Source organism: Lolium perenne, chromosome 6 (assembly GCF_019359855.2).
Source record: "Lolium perenne isolate Kyuss_39 chromosome 6, Kyuss_2.0, whole genome shotgun sequence".
NCBI classification, from domain to species: Eukaryota; Viridiplantae; Streptophyta; class Magnoliopsida; order Poales; family Poaceae; genus Lolium; species Lolium perenne.
This window is the reverse complement of record NC_067249.2, coordinates 234989569-235011989: the sequence shown is the minus strand read 5'-3', so window position 1 is coordinate 235011989 and position 22421 is coordinate 234989569. Positions and strand designations below refer to the sequence as shown.

The following is a 22421-nucleotide window of genomic DNA, read 5'->3' as shown; positions in this document are numbered from 1 at the left end:
ACTAAGTAAGAAACCCTAGCATAATTTGTGAAAAAATGTTAAGTAGTGATGCTAGATCATTTTGTGTGAGCCATTAAGGCAAATTAAGACTACTTAAGTGTTGTTTGGTGATTGTATCCTCGTATTCGTTTATAGACGCTAGTACCGGAGACTATCAAGAGGAAGAGGTCTTCTACCAAGAGGAAGAAGAAGAAAACTTTGATCACCCCACCAATCAAGGCAAGCTAGACTAATGCAAGCTATTTTTTTGCAATCTATTACCAATGCAAGATAGATTTGTGCAAAGCTCTACAAGAGCAAGGCACCGTTACTTTTTTACTTATTGATCCTATCCCAAGTTTTTACTTTACAAGTTTTATTGAATCTTATTTATCAAAGTTACTTTTTGATTTATGATTCACTTGGTTTAGTTATGGAGTAGTACAAGAGCATCACACTTAGCCTAGCAAGCTCCAAGATATTTAGCACCCCTCATAACTAGTTGCTAGTGCTAAACCTTAAAAGTGACTACTCTAGTTGGGAATTTGCGAAATGAAATGACTTTGAAAACCTTCGAATGATGAGTCATTCTATTGAGAGATTTTTGAAGGTGAATATGACTTGTGAATGAGTTGGTGAATTTTACCAAAACTGATGGTTGGGTTTGGATGCGATACCATTCCAATTTTACAAGTACCCCCACAATACCTGAATCTGGGTAAGGCTTAGCTGGAAACTTATGTATTTTAGTATGGGTTCCCTCTGAACAAGCATCATAGGGGTTATGCCGAGGCTGTCTCCATTGAATGTGAAATGACGTGAAATGAGGTGAATGTCCTACCCAAGCCCTGTGCAGTTTTCGGGTTGACGGTTTGTTTTCACCGGGAGGCCAAGCTCATGGGGAGAGGTGCCTATACTAGAGTATGTAAATGAAAGGTTAGGATTGGTAGTTCGCGTACTGCGTACGATAAATCAGGCGATTACCTGACGAACTATTGCAATTGTTGTGGCACAAGTGTACAACCTCTGCAGAGTTTAACCTATTCGAATAGCCGCGTCCGCGGTCATGGACAGTTGGAAAGGCCATACTGTTCCGTCATCAGAACTTTTCTAAAAATATGAATGGTGACTTGTGATTTGAATTGAAAGGTGACTTTGACTTTGAATCACAACTGAGTTGTGGGAATGACACTAATGTTCCCACTGGAGTTGAGTTAGGCAAATAAAGAGGCTTTGATTATTAAAGTGTTTATGAAATAAAACTGGCTTTATGCAAATGAAACTAGAGCTTAGAACCCCCTTATAGTTGATAGTATTTACCTTAGTATTAGTTTGCTAGTACTTTAAAGTACTCATGGCTGTGTCCCTGGCTATTCAAATGGCCAGACTATGAAGACGAGTATCAGAACCCGGAAGAAGGACAGCAGGACGTCTACGACAACTAGGATCACTCCTGACGTCAACAGTTGCCTGTGGAATAGATGGACTACTACTACGCTATTTCGCTTCCGCTATGTGTTATGTAATTGATCAATAGAACTTCTATTATTGTAATGAGACTGGATCATGCGATCCTTTATTTGTAAGACGATTATGGTATGTAATAAATGATGTGTTCTGATATCAATCTATTATGTCTCGCAAAAACAATATTCCTGTGATTGCGATGAATGGCATAATAGGCATCTGGACTTAAAAATCCGGGTGTTGACATGCAAACCAAAGGAGTTCAGCGGCTTGGGGGTGAAAGACTTGAGGTTGCAAGGCCTTGCTTTGAGATTGAGATGGATATGGCTCAGAAGCACGGACCTGGCGAGGCCTTGGCAATGCTTACCTGGGCTAAATGATCCACTCGTGGTGGGAGTGTTCCAGAGTCTGGCGCGATTTTGTGTGGGGGATGGACGACTGACCTACTTCTGGAGAGATCGATGGATCAGTGGATACACAGCGGAGGAGCTGGCGCTAGAGGTCTTCGCCAAAGTAACCACTAGGCGTAAGAACACCCGTTTGGTGGCGGAAGGCTTTGCAGGGGGACGTTTGGATGGATGACATACCTGGAGAGATGATGGCCGAGCTTTGGAGGCAATGCTTAGTTCTGTGGGAGGCGGTGGAGACCGTAGAGAGAGACGTCTCGACACCAGACCGTATACTTTGGAAAGGTGCTGAGTCAGGAGCATACTCGGCAAAATGCACGTATAAGATGCTCTGCCAAGGGAGTGTGAGATGGAGTATGAGCAGACCGGTTTGGGACTCCTGTTCACCCATGAAATGCAAGATTTTTGCATGGTTGGCTTTGAGATACCGCTTGTTGACCTTAGACAGGGCGAGGCATGGATTGCAAGACCTCCCGAATGCATGTTACACATGCCTGCAAGAGGAGGATAACGTGGACCACGTTCTTGTAATATGCCCTTATGCGAGACACGTTTGGTGCAGGGCTAAGGATGACCGAACCAGGATTCACGGGGATCCTACAGAGATGGTGGACGGAGGCCCGCAAGCGAGTGAGGAGGATCGACAGGAAGCGTTTCGACTCCATGATCATCAGCACGACATGAACGATCTGGAAGCAGCGAAATGCGAGGGCTTTCGGAAATGACAGGGAGCAGAAGACGGTGGACCAAATGGTCATTCAGATTAGGGATGATTTTCACTTGTGGGAGAGGGCCAGGAGAGGAGGGAGGCTAGATATAGCGAGAGAGTAGGCCTAGGCGGAGGGCGGGTGGCGTGTGTGTGTTTCTCAGCACCTTGGTGATGTTCTTGTACTTTGATATGCTTTCTCTTCTATAAAGATAAGGCACGCTTTGCGCGTGCTCTCGAAAAAAAGAACTTTTTCCTGAGAACGTCTACCTCAACCCCTCTGATTGCATGGACTAGGGGTGTTTGGTCATGACCGACAATTTGGTCTTTGTATTTCGGTTTATTTAAATTCAGTCATCTAAAAATGGAGACCAAAATATGCTCGTCACTTTTACTACCCGACAGATTTGGGTAGCGATAATTCGGGTCCGGGTTTGGGTTGGGTCATGACCGAAAAGTATGGTTGATGTAGTCAACACAAAAATTCGACAATATTTAGTCAAAAAGGCAGCATTTTAGATTAATGTTGTACTTTTTTTTGGAATGCATATATTTTTATTAACTGGCAAAAATAAATGTTCACCAATACCAAAAAAAAATCCATGCCATAATGTATGATTGATATACAATAAAACCACAACTCACGAATATGACACAATTCTGGAGTTTGGGGCGGTCACACGTATAGTTCGGTCGATTCGGTTATTAGGAACTAATGACCGAATTAACCGATATAAATTCTGTCTGAAATTTTTTCTAAGCAATTTGTTGATCGGTTTTTTCGGTCTCGGTCTATTCGGGTTAGATCTTGGTCTTTTCGGTTTTTAGCATGGACTATCCTTTCTCTTGTTTGCATGGACAAATCGTCCTGAAAGAAAGCGGGCCGACAATAGCCCACTAGACCTGCCCTTTTTGTCTCAAAAAAAACTAGACCTGCTTTTTCCCTTCCAGTTGACTAAGACTAAGAGCATGTCTAACAAATCCTTTATTTTTCTGCCCCTTAAAACGCGAGTAGAGGCCCTGTATTCACTTTCCGCCGACCGAAAACTCGTCCGAGCTAGCAGACCCCGTATCCCCACCCTGTAAAACAGATACCCTCAAAACATGGTTTTTGACAAATTGGATATTACAACCAATACAACATTCAGATTGAATAAAAGTTTTAAATCACACAATACTCATCATAATTATTACAATAATGTTTTTCAGAACTGCCAACAAAGTGGAACTGCCAATAATGTTTTTGACAAATTGGACGGTTTTGCGGAATGCACATACGCCCCATAGTGGATCCTTTTCTCTGATCCAGCAGCCCTTGGCACGGTCATGAATTTGCTTCGGGCCTGTTTGGTTTCCAGCCACACTTTGCCAAGCCTAATTTTGGCAAGTTTGGCAGCCACAAAAGTGTGGCTAGGATTTTGGAAGCCACAAAGTGTGGCAAAAGTTGGCAAAAAATCCACCCTATGACAAGTGGGCCATATGGATAGTGAAGTGTGGCAGCTCTAAAGTGTGGCAAGAACCAAACACATGCCAAATTGCCAAACTTTGGCTTGGCAAAGTGTGGCTGGGAACCATATTAAAGTTATTCATTTCTTTTATTCTTCTAGGGATATAGGGGCCCATATTAAAGTTTCGCACAGGGCCCCGATTTTTCGCGGCCCGGCCCTGGATTGGGGTCACCTCTGCTCAAGCTCCCCGCGTATGACTGGCTGAGCTCAACTGACTACGCCGCGTCGAGCCGTTTGGGGTCGAACCTTGTCGATCCGGGCCCTCGATTTGGGTTGAGCATCGACCCCAATCCTGGCAACCATGGCCGAACCATCCGCGGCTGCGCCGGCTCTGCCGGACGAGATGATGACGGAGCTGCTCATTCGGCTGCCCGTCAAGTCCATCCTCCGCTTCCGCGCCGTCTGCCTCTCCTGGGCGGCGGCGCTCTCCTCCGAGCACTTCTGCAGCCTCCACGCGGCGAAGATGGCTGAGGCAGAGTCGGTTTCACCGAAGCTGTTCTCCCTGTCGCCGGCTTCGAGATTCGACACCACCGGCCTGTACTCGTGCTCAGGGCCATCGTCGACTTCGCGGACATGGCGCCCGCTCCGTGCCGCGGCCTCACTCTGCTGCGCGATGCCGTGGCGCTAGCCTGCCATGTTTTCAGTGCAGCCACGCGGGCGGTCACTCGGCTTCCTCCTTACCAGGACTCCAGCTTTGCCACTGCTGGTCTCGGGTTTGATGGCAGGACCAGGGGCGGAGCCAGGATTTGACCATAGGGGGGCGAAGAAAATTTGATCACACGAAAAATATGAGGAAATGTGATATATCCAGCCGATGAATGTTTCTATGTATGTGTAAAAATTAACAATAGATTAAATTAGGCTCCATTCATAGGAACAATAATTATTGTAAGTACTACTTCTCCTTGAGGCATAGGTGTTGCATACAATTTCGAAAACCAGATCCAGTTTGTAGATTTCATATAGATTGATTATGTAAGTGTACTAATTCACCTGACTAATACTTTGGAATCAACAAAAAATCTGCAGTACAGTAAGGTGTGGATGCATGTCGGTGTACCTTTAGATTTTTAATCGCTGTTGATCATGCTTGGAGACGTTGCTTAACTGACGCGATGACGTGACAATACAGAGAAATTGAGATACCTATCGGATAGTACGGTTACAAGCCGGCACCACATCCACCAGACGACAGCGACTTAGCAGTTAGCACGCGCGTGCCGGAACGGCGAGCGACGGCGGACACCCAACAGACAGCAAATAGAACAATGAGGCGGCGGTGCTAGGTCTGGAGAAACAATGGACGGACGACCTACAAGAATCGAATCGAGCTTCCAATCTTGCAGTGGTTTTGATGGGCCATTACGTACTTGTTTGGGCTCTCGCTTAACAGGTTAATTACGAGCTAGAGAGATCAGAACTGGGTCTGGTGACTAAGGAATTAAACAGCTACAGCATAGCACCAAAAGACGGGTAGATATACCAGGATACTGTACATACATGCGGTGAGAAATCATGGGGGGGGGGGGGGGGGGGGGGGGGTTAGTTGAGGAGGGTCTAGCCCCTGCTCGCCCCCCTGGCTCCGCCTCCGCAGGACCAAGGATTTCAAGGTGGTGAGGCTATTTCAGGAGAGCTATAGGGGCGATCACAAGGTCAAGTGCGAGGTGTACGTCCTTGGTGGCGATCGCGGGAGGCCGACTCCTACTCAGGGTGTACCCTTCAGAACTGGTATGGCCGCCATTAAACTGCAGCCAGTGTTTGCAGACGGATTTCTGCATTGGCTTCTTAACCCAGCTGTGCTGTCCACAATGCAAAAGGCTGCTGCCTTGTCATTTTCAGTTACGGATGAGACCTTCACGTTGGTCCGCTCACCACCCTTCGAATTCGAGGTATCAGGAGTGCATTTAGAGGAGCTTGATGAGCACTTGTGTATGGTACGGGATCTGCGTCCTCATGGCGGTACAGTTCTGAAGATTTGGAAGTTGAAGGCTGGTGATTGGTCGCTCGAGCACTAGATCGACTTGTCCCAGCATGTTGGAAGTAGTTTTGTTGAGATACATATCCTTGTATATCCGGATGTGTATCTTATGTAGTTATGTATAGCGATACATATCTTTGTATTGATTATTGGGCCCGCCTCCTTTCTTGTATAGTTGAGGAAGTGGCCTATATATGTAACGCCATATGCACCCAATCAATACATTGTGAGTTGCATCCCTCTTTACATGGTATCACACACCTACCGTTCCTAACCTAGCCGCCGCGCCCCTCTCTCCCCGCGTGCGCCGCCCCACCCTCCAACCCTAGCGCCACCGCCCTTGTGCCGCTGCCGCGTGTGCCCCTCCTCACGCCGCGCCGCCGCCGCACCTGCAGCAGCCGCCGCGCCTCCCTCCCCAACCCCGCGCCATCGCCACCCCCCGCGCGCGCGTCATCATGTCGTCGGTCTCCAACGGCAGCAACCCCTTCGCCTACAACCCATGGACGGGGCTCATCCACGCCTACAACATGCCGGTGCCGCGCCCGCCGACTCACCAGGTGCACTTCACCGCGACACCGCCCTACAGCCCGGCCTTCACCGCCACGCGGCCGTCCTACTCCCCGGCCTACCACGCCGCGCCCGCACCTGGCTCTTACGCCGGTGGCAGCAACTGGTTTATGGACACGGGCGCCTCGTCTCACATGGCCGCTCACCCGGGTAACCTTTCCCATTCCTTTCACACTTCCACCGAGTCTCGCATCATTGTCGGTAACGGCGTCGGTCTTCCTATTTCTCACATTGATTCTGCTAATTTTCCATCTACTTCTAAACCACTGTCTCTCAATAATGTTCTTGTGTCTCCCCAGCTTATTCAGAATTTAGTCTCTGTTAAAACTCTTTCTCGTGACAACTCTGTGACTGTTGAATTTGATGCTTTTGGTTTTTCTGTTAAGGACGCCCGCACCCGGATGGTCCTCCATCGATGTGAGAGCCCCGATGATTTGTATCCGGTGATGTCGCCTTCCACCCCCGGCGCCGCACCTCGTGCTCTCTCCGCAGGCGTTGATCTTTGGCATGCTCGTCTTGGACATCCTAGTGCCAACACGCTTCACCAAATAATGAGGGGTTTTTCGTTTTCATCTACTAAACAGTCTTCACATAGTTGTGAAGCGTGTCGTCTTGGTAAACACGTTCGTCTTCCTTTTAGTCAGTCTTCCACGGTTGGGTCTTTTCCTTTTGAGTTAATTCATAGTGATATATGGACCTCTCCAATCCCGAGTAATTCTGGTCTTCTTTATTACCTAGTTATTCTTGATGATTTTTCTCATTTTTGTGTGGACGTTTCCCCTCCGTAAAAGGTCCGATGTCGCCACCACTTTCACAGCCTTCTACGCCTATGTTTCCACCCAGTTCGTTCGCCCCATCCACGCCCTACAAACTGACAACGGAAAAGAGTTTGACGATATCGCCGTCCGCACCCTACTCTCCTCTCACGGCACTATTTTCCGTCTAACCTGTCCATACACGTCCCAACAAAACGGCCGCGCCGAGCGTATCCTCCGCACCCTCAACGATTGCGTCCGCACACTCCTATTCCACAGCCATGTTCCCCCCACCTTTTGGCCCGACGCCTTAGCCACCGCAACCCTCCTTGTCAACCTTCGTCCGTGTCGTCCCCGTTGGAACTATGCACCTCATCACCTCCTTTACGGTTCCCCTCCATCCTACGATGGTCTTCGGATTTTCGGTTGTCGTTGTTATCCTAGTATCGTCGCCACCACTCCTCATAAACTCGCCCCTCGTTCCGTTCCGTGTGTTTTCCTCGGTTACCCGGCTAACACCAAACGCTACCGCTGCTATGATCCAGTTTCTCACCACGTCATCACTTCCCGGCACGTGTACTTTGATGAGCATTGCTTTCCTTTTGCACAGAGACAGGTGGTCGCCACTCCTCCTTCGACTACTGATGGTCCCCGGCGTCGACCCCCTGCAGGTCCGCCGGCTGCAGTGCCCTTGAGCTCGGACTCGGGCACTGCCTCATCGTTCTCCGCCGCGCCCTTGAGCTCTGTCTCGGGCGCTGCCTCGCCAGCCTCTGGGTCACACTCGAGCCATGTCTCGGGTGACCCCACGCCGACACCCGCACCGACACCTGCGCCGACGCCCGCCTCGACGCCGCCTGCGTCGTCCTCCAGCCTCAGCTCGGGCGCCGCGCCGTCTTTGCCGGGCGACGCCCCTTCGCCGGGTTCATCCTCCTCGACGCCACTTGCGTCGCCCTCGAGCCTCAGCTCAGGCGCCGCACCGTCCTCGTCGGGCGACGCCTCGCCTCCGGCTCCGTCGCCGCCTCCTCCGCCGCCGGCCACGGGGCCCCTCACGCGCACCCGTGCAGGGATTCGCGTCATGAGCACGCAGTACCCCTCGGACGAGTATGTCTGCACCGCGTCGACTTCCGCGCCTTCAGTATCCACGCCATCGCCCCTGCCCGCCTCTGCCCGGGCTGCTCTCCACGACCCGCAGTGGCTTGCGGCCATGCGGGACGAATTCGACGCCCTGCAGCGGAACCGGACATGGATGCTTGTTCCCCGACCCCCTCACGCTAACATTATCACCGGGAAATGGGTCTTCAAGCACAAGTTCCATCCGGACGGTACTCTCGACCGTCACAAGGCGCGGTGGGTGGTTCGTGGCTTTAGCCAGCGTGCCGGCGTCGACTTCACCAACACCTTCGCCCCGGTTGTCAAGCCCGGGACGATCCGCACCGTCCTTCAGCTCGTGGTCTCCCGTGCGTGGCCCGTGCACTAGATGGACGTCTCCAACGCCTTTCTTCACGGCCATCTCGAGGAGCAGGTCTTCTGCCAGCAGCCCACGGGTTTCATCGACAGTGCCCACCCAGACCATGTGTGCCTGCTCTCGCGCTCGTTATACGGGCTCAAGCAGTCCCCACGCGCCTGGTACCAGCGCATCGCAGCGTTTCTTCACCAACTCGGCTTCCGCTCCACCCGCTCCGATGCCTCGCTGTTTGTGTACAACAATGGTGCCACCACCGCGTACCTGCTGCTCTACGTCGACGACATCATCTTGACGGCCAGCTCCACGGACCTCCTGCGACAGATCACCGAGCGTCTTCGCGCTGAGTTTGCCCTCACGGACTTGGGGCCCCTGCACTACTTCCTCGGCATCGAGGTCGTACGTCGCATCGACGACATCTTCCTTCATCAGCGCAAGTACGCCCACGAGCTCCTGGACCGCGCCGGTATGCTTAGTTGCAAACCCGCAGCCATGCCTGTTGACACGAAGTCCAAGCTCTCCGCCACGGATGGTTCGTTGGCCACGTATGCGTCATTTTATCGCTCCATCGTCGGTGCCCTGCAGTACCTCACCTTGACCTGCCCCGAGCTGCAGTATGCTGTCCAGCAGGTGTGCCTTCGCATGCATGCTCCGCGGGATCCTCATTGGGCTGCGGTCAAGCGGATCCTCCGCTACATTCGTGGCACCATGGACTTCGGCCTCTCCCTCCACGCCTCCACCGCCACGGACATCGTCGCCTACTCGGACGCCGATTGGGCAGGCTGCCCCGACACGCGTCGCTCCACGTTTGGCTACTGCGTCTACTTCGGACATTCGCTCATCTCCTGGTCGTCTAAGCGACAACCCACGGTCTCTCGCTACAGCGCTGAAGCGGAGTACCGGGCTATTGCTAACGCGGTTGCCGAGGTCTCTTGGCTGCGGCAACTCCTTGTTGAGCTATCATGTCCTGTTGCCAAAGCCACCGTGGTCTATTGCGACAATGTCTCCGCCGTCTACCTCTCCGCCAACCCGGTCCACCATCGCCGCACCAAGCATATTGAGTTGGACATCCACTTTGTTCGGGAACAGGTGGCCCTTGGACACATTCGAGTACTTCATGTGCCCAACTCCCAACAATTTGCGGATATCATGACCAAGGGTCTCCCTACGGCATCATTTGAGGAGTTCCGGTCCAGTCTATGCATTCGACCAGGCAACGCTTCGACTGCGGGGGGGGGGGGGGGGGGGGGGTTGAGATACATATCCTTGTTTATCCGGATGTGTATCTTCTGTAGTTATGTATAGCGATACATATCTTTGTATTGATTATTGGGCCCGCCTCCTTCCTTGTATAGTCGAGGACGTGGCATATATATGTAACGCCATATGCACCCAATCAATACATTATGAGTTGCATCCCTCTTTACAAGTTTAATTGAGCCACACAGGTCATTAGAGTTATTGGTTCTGTTGGCAACTGCAGATCAAGGAAAGTTATCTTGGTTACGTCCGAACGCAAGGTGATTACCTACGACCCACTGTCTCAGACGTCTCACGAAGACAGTCTTGCAATTAAGGATAGTTGTTCATCTTATGAAACTGAGCAATCTATTACTAGGGTCAGTAAACCCTAACCCTAACCCGACGCCTCCCTCTCCCGCCCCCCTCCCGGGCGGCGGTGGAGGCTCCTCCACCTCCCGCGTTCCACAGCCACCCGCCGCCCGTCGCCCTCAGCCGTTGCCGCTGCCGGCCACGGCCCCAACCCCGGGGTTGGCCTCGGCCCTGGCCCACGTGCCTCGGTCCCGGCTTGGCTCTGGTGGTGGTGGCGGCACCCCCTCCGCCGAATCGACGAGGGGGAGAAGAGGGTTTCTGCGCCGGCGTTCCATGGGAGGTGATGTAGCGCCGGTGGAGGAAGCCGGGCGGCACAGCTACTTGGCTGGGGCCTGAGGCTCTCCGTCGGTAGCCATGGAGGATTCGGTGGAGCGGTGGAGGCCTCCGCCCCCGGTAACGGTTCAGTGGCGGTACGCACGATCCTTGTCGCTATCCTCTTCCTTGGTGATCCGGCAGGAGGGATTGGCGGCATGGGGGCTGATGATCTTGCTTTGTTTTTTGTGGCGGTCTCGGGTTTCTCGCATGCGAGGATGAAGATCTGATAGGGCAAAGGTGGCCGACCTTTCGATGAGAAGAGGATAATTCGATCATTTGGTGGAGTTCGTGCTTGACGATCCGACTACACGTGTAAAGCTCGTGCACCAATACAATCGCTAGGACAATCTCCAGGAGTTACTGATCTTGCGGATGCACGATCAGCCTGACCAGCAAGAGTCTTAACTCCTACCTTAAATCGAGAACAAGTAAGAACTAATAATGCAATCAGAATTATTTCGGATATAGATGAAAGCTTTATTGAAAAGGTGGGATTCCGAATAGTCGGTCTTGTTCTGGGCGTTGGCCTCAAAAGAAGTACACGAGAGTTGCAACAATGGCTAACTTTTAGTCTAATCAAAATCCAAGTCTAAACGTGACGGCTATATGGGTATTTAAAGGAGGAAAATGTGGGGTTTCGGCCATCCATACATATGGTGGCCGAACCAAACCCTAGAAGGCCTTTCCCCTTCAATACAGACTCTAAAAATGAATGACTTAATTCCTGTGAAAATTACATGGGCCTGGCCCAAAACTAATGGTGTCGCATCACCATGTACTCATATGGACGAAAATATGAAGTGGGAAACTCTATATTCCGTCCATGTCTTCATCTCCAATTATGGTGGCTTCAATGTTCTGAAATATCCACTCGGGGCATCCTCTTCAATCCTCACATGTTTGCTGCCATCTCCTCCATGTGTGATCATGCTCCAATGCTTGTCCTCCTCATCCATGCTAGGTCTATCATTTCTAAGAGTAAAAAACACATCTGATTTAGGCAACATCATATTCTCATGTATGTGGGGAATAGTTCCAAAAAACGAAAGTATCTGATAGTTAAGTTGTTTGGCACGAGCTCGAGTGATTGGTCCTTATATTTATGTGGCTGTAGGTACAACGGTTGTATCAATAGATGGGATGTCCTCATCATGCCCTCCTTCTTGAATTGAAGTCGTCCTCGACGCAAGCTCATCTTCTTCACCAAAGTAATGCTTCAAATCTGCAATGTTAAATGTAGAACTAACCGGACCCAATTCTGCAGGAAGCTCAAGTTTATATGCATTATCATTTATTTTCTCTACCACCTTAAAAGGACCAGCAGTGTGTGACGTTAGCTTAGACTTGCGCAATTCAGGAAAACGATCTTTGCGCAAATGCAAACAAACAAGATCCCCAACATCAAACACAACATGCTTTCTTCCTCTATCCCCAGTAATTTTTTATTTAGCATTCATGCGTTCTATGTTGTCTTTAGTAGTCTCATGCAATTTTAGTATCAATTCAGCACGTTCTATAGCATCTAAATTATTTTGCACCGAAGATGGTAAAGGCAACAAATCAATAGGTGCACGTGGAACAAAACCATACACAATCTTAAAAAGGCACATCTTAGTGGTAGAATGCAGCGAACGATTGTAAGAAAATTCAATATGAGGTAAACATTCTTCCCACAATTTTAAGTTCTTCTTCAAAATAGCCCGCAACATAGTAGATAATGCTCTATTTACTACTTCAGTTTGACCATAAGTTTGGGGATGACATGTAGTATTAAACAACAATTTAGTCCCCAACTTAGCCCATAAACATCTCCAAAAGTGGCTAAAAAACTTAGTATCACGATCAGAAATAATAGTATTTGGCACACCATGTAAACGAACAATTTCGCGAAAGAACAAATCAATAACATGTGTAGCATCATCAGTCTTATGACATGAAATACAGTGTGCCATCTTGGAAAACCGATCCACAACAACAAAGATACTATCCCTCCCTTTCTGTGTACGAGGCAATCCCAAAACGAAATCATAGAAATATCATCCCAAGGTACACTAGGAACAGGAAGAGGCACATATAAACCATGTGGATTAAGTCGAGACTTAGTTTTTTGATATGTAGTGCCGCGTGCCACAAATCTCTCAACATCTCGACACATACGTGGCCAAAAAAAGTGTGCAGCAAGTACATCCTCCGTCTTCTTCACACAAAAGTGTCCAATCAATCCTCCTCCATGCGCCTCCTACAACAACAAAAGACGAACGGAACTATCTGGGATGCATAGCTTGTTAGCACGGAACACAAATCCATCATTGAGGAAGAATTTGTTCCATGTTCTACCATCTTTACAATTCAGCAACATATTTTTAAAATCATCATCATGCAAGTATTGTTCCTTTATAGTTTCTAATCCAAAAATCTTGAAGTCAAGTTGAGATAACATAGTATAACGGCGCGACAAATTAAGCATCAGCAATAACGTTATCTTTACCCTTTTTGTGTTTGATAACATAAGGAAAAGACTCAATAAATTCAACCCACTTTGCATGGCGACAATTCAACTTAGCTTGACTACGAATATGCTTTAGAGATTCATGATCAGAATGTATAACAAATTCTTTAGGCCATAAATAATATTGCCAAGTTTCTAATGTCCGAACCAGCGCATATAATTATTTATCATAAATAGAATAGTTCAGACTAGACCCACTCAATTTATCACTAAAATATGCAATATGTTTGCCCTCTTGTAATAACACACCTCCCAAACTAATTCCACTAGCATCACATTCAAGCTCAAAAATCTTATTAAAATCAGAAAGTTGGAGTAATGGAGCATGTGTTAACTTATCTTTCAGTATCATGAAGGCTTCTTGTTGTGCATCGCCCCGCACAAAGGGGACATCCTTCTTGGTAAGCTCATTCAGCGGTGCAACAATGGATCTAAAATCTTTCACAAAGCGCCAATAAAAACTAGCGAGGCCAAGAAAGCTCCTCATTTGACCGTCTTGAGCTGCGGCCAACTCTCAATTACCTTAATCTTGGCTGGATCAACTTTAATTCCCTGCGCTGTACCAACATAGCCAACAAACGCAACTCGATTTGTGCAAAAGGTGCACTTCTCAAGATTACCATACAAACGTGCATCACGTAAAGCATTGAAAACAGCACGTAAATGATCCAAATGATCCTCCAAAGATTTGCTATAAATCAGAATATCATCAAAGTATACCAACACAAAACGTCCAATAAAAGCACGAAAAACTTCGTTCATTAGTCTCATGAAAGTACTAGGTGCATTAGTTAAATCAAAAGGCATTACTAACCACTCATATAAACCGAACTTAGTTTTAAACGCTGTTTTCCATTCATCTCCTAATTGCATACGAATCTGGTGGTAACCGCTACGCAAATCAACTTTAGAGAACATAATAGAACCACTCAATTCATCAAGCATATCATCTACACTAGTTATAGGATGACGTTATCGAATGGTAATATTATTAATAGCTCTACAATCAGTACACATGCATGAAGAACCATCTTTATTAGGTACCAAGATATATAATAGGAACAACACATGGGCTAAGAGACTCACGGATGTAACCTTTATCTTGGGGAACCTGAATTTGTCGCTGAATCTCTTTGGTCTCTTCAGGATTGGTACGATATGGCGCACGGTCGGGCAGCGAAGCTCCTGGAATCAAGTCAATCTGGTATTCTATCCCACGAATAGGTGGTAATCCAGGTGGAACATCTTGTGGGAACATAACAATGAACTCATACAAAAGGTTAGCAATTGCAGGTGGCAAAGAAGGAGGCATATCCTCAACTGAAAACAAAACTTCTTTGCAAATAATAGCATAGCATGGAGTAGTGTTCATATCAAGTTCAGCAATATCAGATTTGCTAGCAAGTAAACAAGGATTTTTCAATAGCATGGTTCGAATCAGATTTAGTATTAGTCTTATGTGGCACAAAATCTGCAGCAACAATCTGATTTTTACTCTTATATTTCTCCTCGTTTTTTACTCTACTAGCTCTAGCAAGATCATCTTTTAATATTTGTTCTGGAGTCATAGGTTTGAGACCAATTTCCTTTCCATCATGCAAAAGAGAATATTGATTAGTTTTACCATTATGAACATATTCTCTATCAAATTGCCAAGATCTACCAAGTAACTAAGAACAAGCTTGCATAGGTACAACATCACAATTAACAAAATCAGAATATGTACCAATAGTAAAATGCACACGTGTAGTTCTTATTACCTTGAGCTTCCGAGAGCTCTCAAACCATTGAATGTAATATGGACGTGTGCGCTGTCTTGTAGGAAGAGAAAGCTTCTCCACCATGTCAACGCTGGCCAGATTATTACAACTCCCTCCATCAATGATGATCCGTATAGCTCGCTCTTTTACAACGCCTCTTGTTTGAAACAGATTGTGACATTGATCATGCTCAGATTTGATCAATTGCACGCTCAACACACGCTGGACAACTAAGCTCCTGTACTGATCAGCAGTGTCAGCTTCCATTACCTCCATCTCTCTCTCTCAGAATCAGAATTGGTACCATCATGTGCAGAAATAAGGGCCAATATATCTTCATAAAAGTCACTTGCAGAATCATATTCTCCATCTTCACGCACCAACATCACACGCTTGGTTCTGCATTCTCTTTCTATGTGTCCAAATCTCAAGCATTTGCGACATTGGATGTAGCGCGTCTTTCCCGTGGAGGCCATGGAAGAGGAACTCCCAGGAGGACCAGCGGATGGTGGTGGAGTAGCAGCAGGTGGTGCTCGTGATGCAGACGCGGTCTACTTGGAGGTAGTAGGTGCTGGTGCAGCCCCACGAGAAGGTGGCGCTGATTGTCGCGGAGACCATGACGATGTACGACCTGCAGAAATATTAGCTCTTCTCCATGGTGGTTAACGATCCTGCACTTCACGTTCAGCTTTGCTAGAAAGATGAAACAAGCGAGTAATAGTGTTGTACTTCTGATAATCTAATATATGCTGAATCTCTTTATTCAAACCACCAAAGAAACGTGCAAGCATAACTTCATTATCCTCTACAATACCACAACGAATCATGCCAGTTTGCAATTCTTGATAATAGTCTTCTACAGATTTTTTCCTTGTTCTAAGCGAGACAATTTCTTCAGCAAATCACGTTGATAATATGGAGGAACAAAACGAGTACGCATAGTAAGTTTTAACCCAACCCAAGTAATAGGAATATTAGCATGATGTACTCTACAATGCTCAGACCACCAAATAGATGCAAAATTTGTGAACTCACAAGTAGCAGCACTAACACGCAAATGATCAGGATAGCGTAAACATGCAAAGAGTTGCTCTACTGCCAATTCCCATGTAAGATATGCATCAAGATTATATCTACCCTCAAATGGCGGAACATTCAATTTTAGTTTTGCAACATGATCATCATCACGTACCGGTCTTGGAGATGGGCGAGCGTTGCAGTTCAGTTGTCGTGGACGACCGGGTGCATGTTGTTCGACTTCGTCGCCGTCCATCACGTTCTCATCTACCCGCTCGTCTTCGTCCCCTCCATAATCTTTGTATCCTTCATCAGAAAGTGCTTCAGATGCGGTTGGTGCAACAGGAGCGGTACCCGCAGGAACCTCCGCCCGAGGAACACGGCGTGCGCGGCGTTGCACGTTGTCGCGAGGCTGCGGTAACCGAGTCAACACCTCCTGGAAGTTGGCGTCGAGCATGGAGTTGAAAGCTGCCTCGAGGTCATCTATCTTATCCAACACGTAGGTGAGTTTAGCATCAACGTCACCAAGACACGCATCCACGTCGGTTACATGCCCACCCAAAAGGTGGCTGAAGTGAGCATGCAACTCTGCATTCGCCATCTTATCCGGGTCAACGTCACCGATGTAGTTCCTACCATGGTTAGTATGCAACAAGCAACAGTGTATTTGCCTACAAACTATGGAAGATGGTGGTTCACGCGTAATTCGTCAAGCAAAATACGAAGCTCTTACAAGGTCTTACCAAACAGTAGGAAGGCGATGTGGCAACCAACAAGGATCAGCGTCTCCAAAGATTGCCAAAGCAATTACCAGGTGTCGACACCAAGCACGTGGAGAAAATATGTAGAGCTGTAGGAAGGCTAATATGGTAGCAAAAACAGCAATTGTCAAAACAGCGATGCAGTATTGAAAGTATGCTCAACAATGATAGTGTGCTGGTCCTAGGCTAGACCGTACTAGAGACGCGAGCCTAGAACACTAACGAGCTCACGACGCGGCACACAAGCAACTAGCAGCGATGAGGTGACGATGATGTGGCGACCCGAGATGCGAAAAATCACTATGATGGCGAGTGTCTCAAACTGATCACCGAGGTCTAAAAATAGTATAGGCTCAGAATTTTTTTTTCGAGATTTTGGAAGTGCTCCGGAAAGTGCGCAGGCGCCAAAAAAATGTCGCTATAACGGCCAGTGGCGAAAAATGATTGCCAAGGTGAAAAACTAATGTAGCCAGAAATTTTTTTCGGAGACGTTTCCAGACTTTTTTTTGCTCTCTTTCACAATTCTTTACTGGCGGCCGAAGCTTATCTCACGGAATTTTTTTGAACAACACGAACGAAATTAGAAGGCAACAGCTAAGGAGGAAAAACAATAACCTAGTTCTACTTAGACTCTGTCGCGGTAGAGAAACAACAACAATCCGTGTCGCGGTAGAGAACAGGATATATGGTTGATGCGGAAGTATATGGCAGGTGTATATGGCAGGTGGCGGAAGTATATGGAAGGTGACGGAAGTATATGGAAGGTGTATATGGCGATGACAAAAGTATATGGCGGGTGTATATGGCGATGGTAGTGGTGATCTGCGTATGGTGCGAGCGGCGGCGGCCGCGTGACTAATATGACCAGAACTCGAAACTCTAAAGGAACTAGACGCTAAGATCAGCAACTCGACCCGAAGATGCATACATAAATTCAACTATGCAAAACTGAAAAGACAATGCAAAGGCGTGGCAGGGGGGTTTATGGGACGATATGATCTAAATCCTAACTATATTTTCTTTTGGTTTTTTCGTGGTTTATAGGTATGAAGGCGGATGCAATCTATACTAGGAAAACTGTAAAATCTCACCGAGCAACCTGAAATCTGATACCACTTGATAGGGCAAAGGTGGCCGATCTTTCGATGAGACGAGGATAATTCAATCTGTTGGTGGAGTTCGTGCTTGACGATCCGACTACACGTGCAAAGCTCGTGCGCCAATGCAATCGCTAGGACAATCTCCGAGAGTTACTGATCTTGCGGATGCACGATCAGCCTGACCAGCAAGGGTCTTAATTCCTACCTGAAATGGAGAACAAGTAAGAACTAATAATGCAATCAGAATTATTGCGGATATAGATGAAAGCTTTATTGAAAAGGTGGGATTCCAAATAGTCGGTCTTGTTCTGGGTGTTGGTCTCAAAAGAAGTACACGAGAGTTGCAACAATGGCTAACTTTTAGTCTATTTAAAATCCGAGTCTAAACATGATGACTATATGGGTATTTAAAGGAGAAAAACGTGGGGTTTCGGCCAGCCATATGTATGGTGGCCGAACTAAACCCTAGAAGGCCTTTTCCCCTTTAATACAAACTCTAAAAAGTGGCTGACTTAATTCCTGCAGAAATTACATGGGCCTGGCCTAAAACTAATGGTGTCGCAGCACCATGTACTCATATGAACGAAATTATGATGTGGGAAACTCTATATTTCGTCCATGTCTTCATCCCAATTATGGTGGCTTCAATGTTCTGAAATCTCCACTCGGAACGTCCTCTTCAATCCTCACATGTTTGCTGCCATCTCCTCCATGTGTGATCATGCTCCAATGCTTGTCCTCCTCATCCATGCTAGGTCCATGATTTCTAAGAGTAACAAACACATCTGATTTAGACAACATCATATTCTCATGTATGTGAGGAATAGTTCCAAGAAACAAAAGTACCTGATAGTTAAGTTGTTTGGCACGAGCTCGAGTGATTGGACCTTGTATTTGTGTGGCTGTAGGTACAGCGGTTGTATCAATAGATGGGATATCCTCATCAAGATCTTTTGGAGGCCAGTTTGCTTTGATCTGGCTGGAGAGATGAGTCCTGAAAAGTTCTATTGGCAAATGGAACAGTGCATCTTTTGCCTGCAGTTTCCTGGATCGGGTGGTATTCGGTCGCGCGCACCCATGTTTTTATTCCGACCGTTTGATTCCGGAGGGAGCGGCGCGAAGCTCTATTCTGTGTTGACATCAGGTGACTTTTTTGGTCCATGGTGAAGTCAGAAGAAGCAATATCATGAAGGCCGGATTGGTGGACTGGATAAAGGAGGTTCGAGTCTCCATGATGCTGAGGGATCAGCTTGGCGTTCCGGGCTCTGCAGCAGTGGTATGCATGTGGGGGCGTCAGCATAGGGGAAGTTCAGAGTCTTACCTCTCAGGGTGAAAATCCAAGGTCTGGTCTTAACTGGTTGTGTCTGGCAATGTTCTTATTGGAGGCATTGTTTTGAGAGTGGGGACTATCTTCAGGGTGAAAACCTAAGACCTTTGGTCGGGCGACGACGGTGCTGGTGTACTGTTCCCTTCTTGGAGGCGTCGGTGTGGGCCGTAGAATCTTTTTTCTTTTGTTTTTAAAACTGCGTGAGCATGGTCTTGAACTTGAGACCTCTTTGCTCTGGTACCATGAAAGATTGCTGCACTAGCCAATTGAACTAAAAGTCCGAACTGATGGAAAGAGACTAGACAGTGTATTTATATTCATCAGTGTGCATCCTTACTGCCATGAGGGTGGGGCGTTGTTGCAGAGGTTAGGTGTAATTGGTATCTTTTGACATTAATATATTCCCTTTATCTAAAAAAAAGTAAACAAAAGAAAAAAAGAGATTTTCATGTCATCTCCTATTGGTATGGCGACGAAAGAGATCCTACTCCGAATCTCGGGTGATTATGCCATGCAGTGCAAACTTGCTAGCAGGCAGTGGCGTGGATTGATCGAAAGCGAAAGCTTCATGCGAGCTTATTGCTTGCGTAAGTCTGTTGGAGGATCGGGTTTCAGCTTTGCTCCCTTGCAGAAATTGCTTCAGCAAGCTCCTAGTGATGGTACATGGCTTGAAACAAAGGTCGTTTGCTCCAAGCCTTGCAATGGTTTGAACCTGATAAGTAATTATAAGGAGGACTATCTCTATAATCCTTGTACAGGTTACCAGCGTATCTTCCCCAGTCGATTTCGATTGATGGACGCCATTAGCGATGGCTGGACAATAGATGGCCATGCTTTCGCAGTTGGCAACAAGATTGCTGGCCTGGGGTTCAATCTTCTCAGGCAGGAGCATGTTATTGTTGAGATTTTGTATCACTCAAAGGACTTCACAGCCCGTCGGTATTCATTGTCATGCTCGGTTGTTGGCTGTACCAGTGGCCCAGGACAAGTCTATTTTGAACTGCCCTGCCTTTGAATGACATGCCACCGGTATATCTGGCAGGAGTTCTATACTGGACGAGTGACCCAAGGTTGGGCCATTGCTACAAGAGGGCCATAGTGCAGTTCGACATAGCGACAAGCACGTTTGGTGTCATACCCTGTCCTTCAAGCATCTCTACTTGGAACAACACAAGTCATTGTCAAGCATTTGTGGTAGAGCTTGAGGGAACATTGTGTGTTGTTCTTGCAGATCCAGTTGCGGAAGAATTAGATATCTGGAAGCTGCTGAAGAATGGTCAATGGGATAGAGCATATAAATTACATCTGAAAGGTTGGTCTGGCTATTCCTTGATGAAAAATGTTGTGGTGCCGCTCGCTGTTGATCCGAAGATGGGAGGATCTTGCTAAACACAGGAAGGAAACTTGGTCTTTACGATCTAGTGAACCGATCCGTTGAAAACTTGTACTCTCTTGATGAGGTTTCTTCCGTCTACAGTGGTGTGCAACGGAATAATTTGGTGAACAGCCAGATTTTGTCCCTGCTCCCTATGTTATACGAGGAGAGTCTGGCAAGTTGTCCCCTTGCGTGCAAAGGAAGGTGGTCACGATGAGTGTGTTTTGGAAATGTTCTAGTGTGTCTGAGTTTTTTTTTCCTATTTACATTTTCTATTTCTTTGAGGCAACTGTTTATATTTGCATATTTGTCTGTTTAATTATTTTATGAGAAAAATGGACAGCAGACTAACGTTTATGTGGAGAGGGTATATACCACTCTATAAGCGTATATACTGAGTAATACTTGGCCCGGGTCCACTTCTGTGCAGAGGGTGAGAAAGTATCCTCTTGGCCACCTAAAATGGAGATACATATTGAAATTGAAGGATACTTGTTATCTCATAAGACATAAGCTTATACTCTTTTCCGTCCCAAAAAAGAATAAATTAATTCATAGGTCTGTGATCGTCCTCAAGGTACAAGAATGCATATATTATTGTCTTCAATACTGGGCATTGGTGGACACATGAGAAAAATTCTCTAGGGTAAGCTTTTATTTCCAGAGTCTGATTCAGTAAATTGCGCATGCCATGTGTCTGCATTTCAAGTTTTTCTTACTGTTCTGATGTCAAATGTGCTACAGGAAAGATTACTATCTGGAAGGCGACCAAGTATACAGTGAGCTGAATGTGCATGATGCCTACGGAGAGCTCCAAACACCTGGGAATCCCAAGAAAACTGTCTTTTTCAGAGGCTACTCGGCCTCCCACTTCAGGTTTGCACACCCTTACCGTGAACTGCTGTAAAGTCAGGTTGCCATGATTTATCAGTATAAGAGTAAGTGATGTTTGGAAATGTCTCCGTGTATTTGTGTTGTGCAGTGGCGGACAATGGAATTCAGGCGGCAGCTGCGACAAGGAAACTGAGCCGATAACAAAAGAGCAGTACGTCATACCATACTCACAGAAGATGAGCATTCTGGAGGAGATGCTCCATAGGATGAAAACACTTGTCGCCTATCTGAACATTACAAAGATGACCGACTACAGGAAGGGACACCCTTCAGTCAATCGCAAGCGGCGCCTAAGCTATACCAGAACTGCAGCCACCAATGCCTTCCCGGAGTGCCTGACTCCTGGAACGAGGTCCTCTATGCAAAGATTCTGGTCAAGCAGCATCAGATGCTGCACCAATAAAGGCAAGTGACAAATTGCTTGTTCCTGTACATGAGGTTTGTTGTTGTGGAATTCTATTCTGTTTAGGATAATAACCAACTGTAGCGGTCAAGGTATATATAGTTGACAAAAGTGATAGGGCAAGGACTTTGGAATCCTTGCATAGAGAAAACTAGGCAGTTTGTCAGATATATCATATCTGACTTTCGATACCATTCGGAAATCTGTATAGGATCATAGGATTGTATGATGTAAAATTCATGTCCAGCTAGCAGTAATCAGAAACAAATAATAGTGTATACTGAATCGAAAATTCATAATAGCTCTCTGTTTTTCAATTTTCATGAATCCTCGTCCTTCATTCTTCGTTTTCTAGACAGCTACCTTTGTTTTCACACGAGTATGCTATTGTAGTTAGAATTTTTATTCTTTGAGGTATTATTACTAAGCATTCTTTTGTAAGACTGGATACTTTCATCTAATAAAAGCGGCCGTATGCATCTCTTGGATGCAGAGGCTGGGGCAACCCTTTTCGAAAAAA

General features: G+C 46.9%; 1 pseudogene; it reads left to right on the top strand.

The window, feature by feature from the left end:
* The first annotated feature begins 19740 nt into the window (after positions 1-19740).
* On the top strand, positions 19741-22164 carry LOC139832646 (protein trichome birefringence-like; annotated as a pseudogene).
* The last annotated feature ends 257 nt before the right edge of the window (positions 22165-22421 follow it).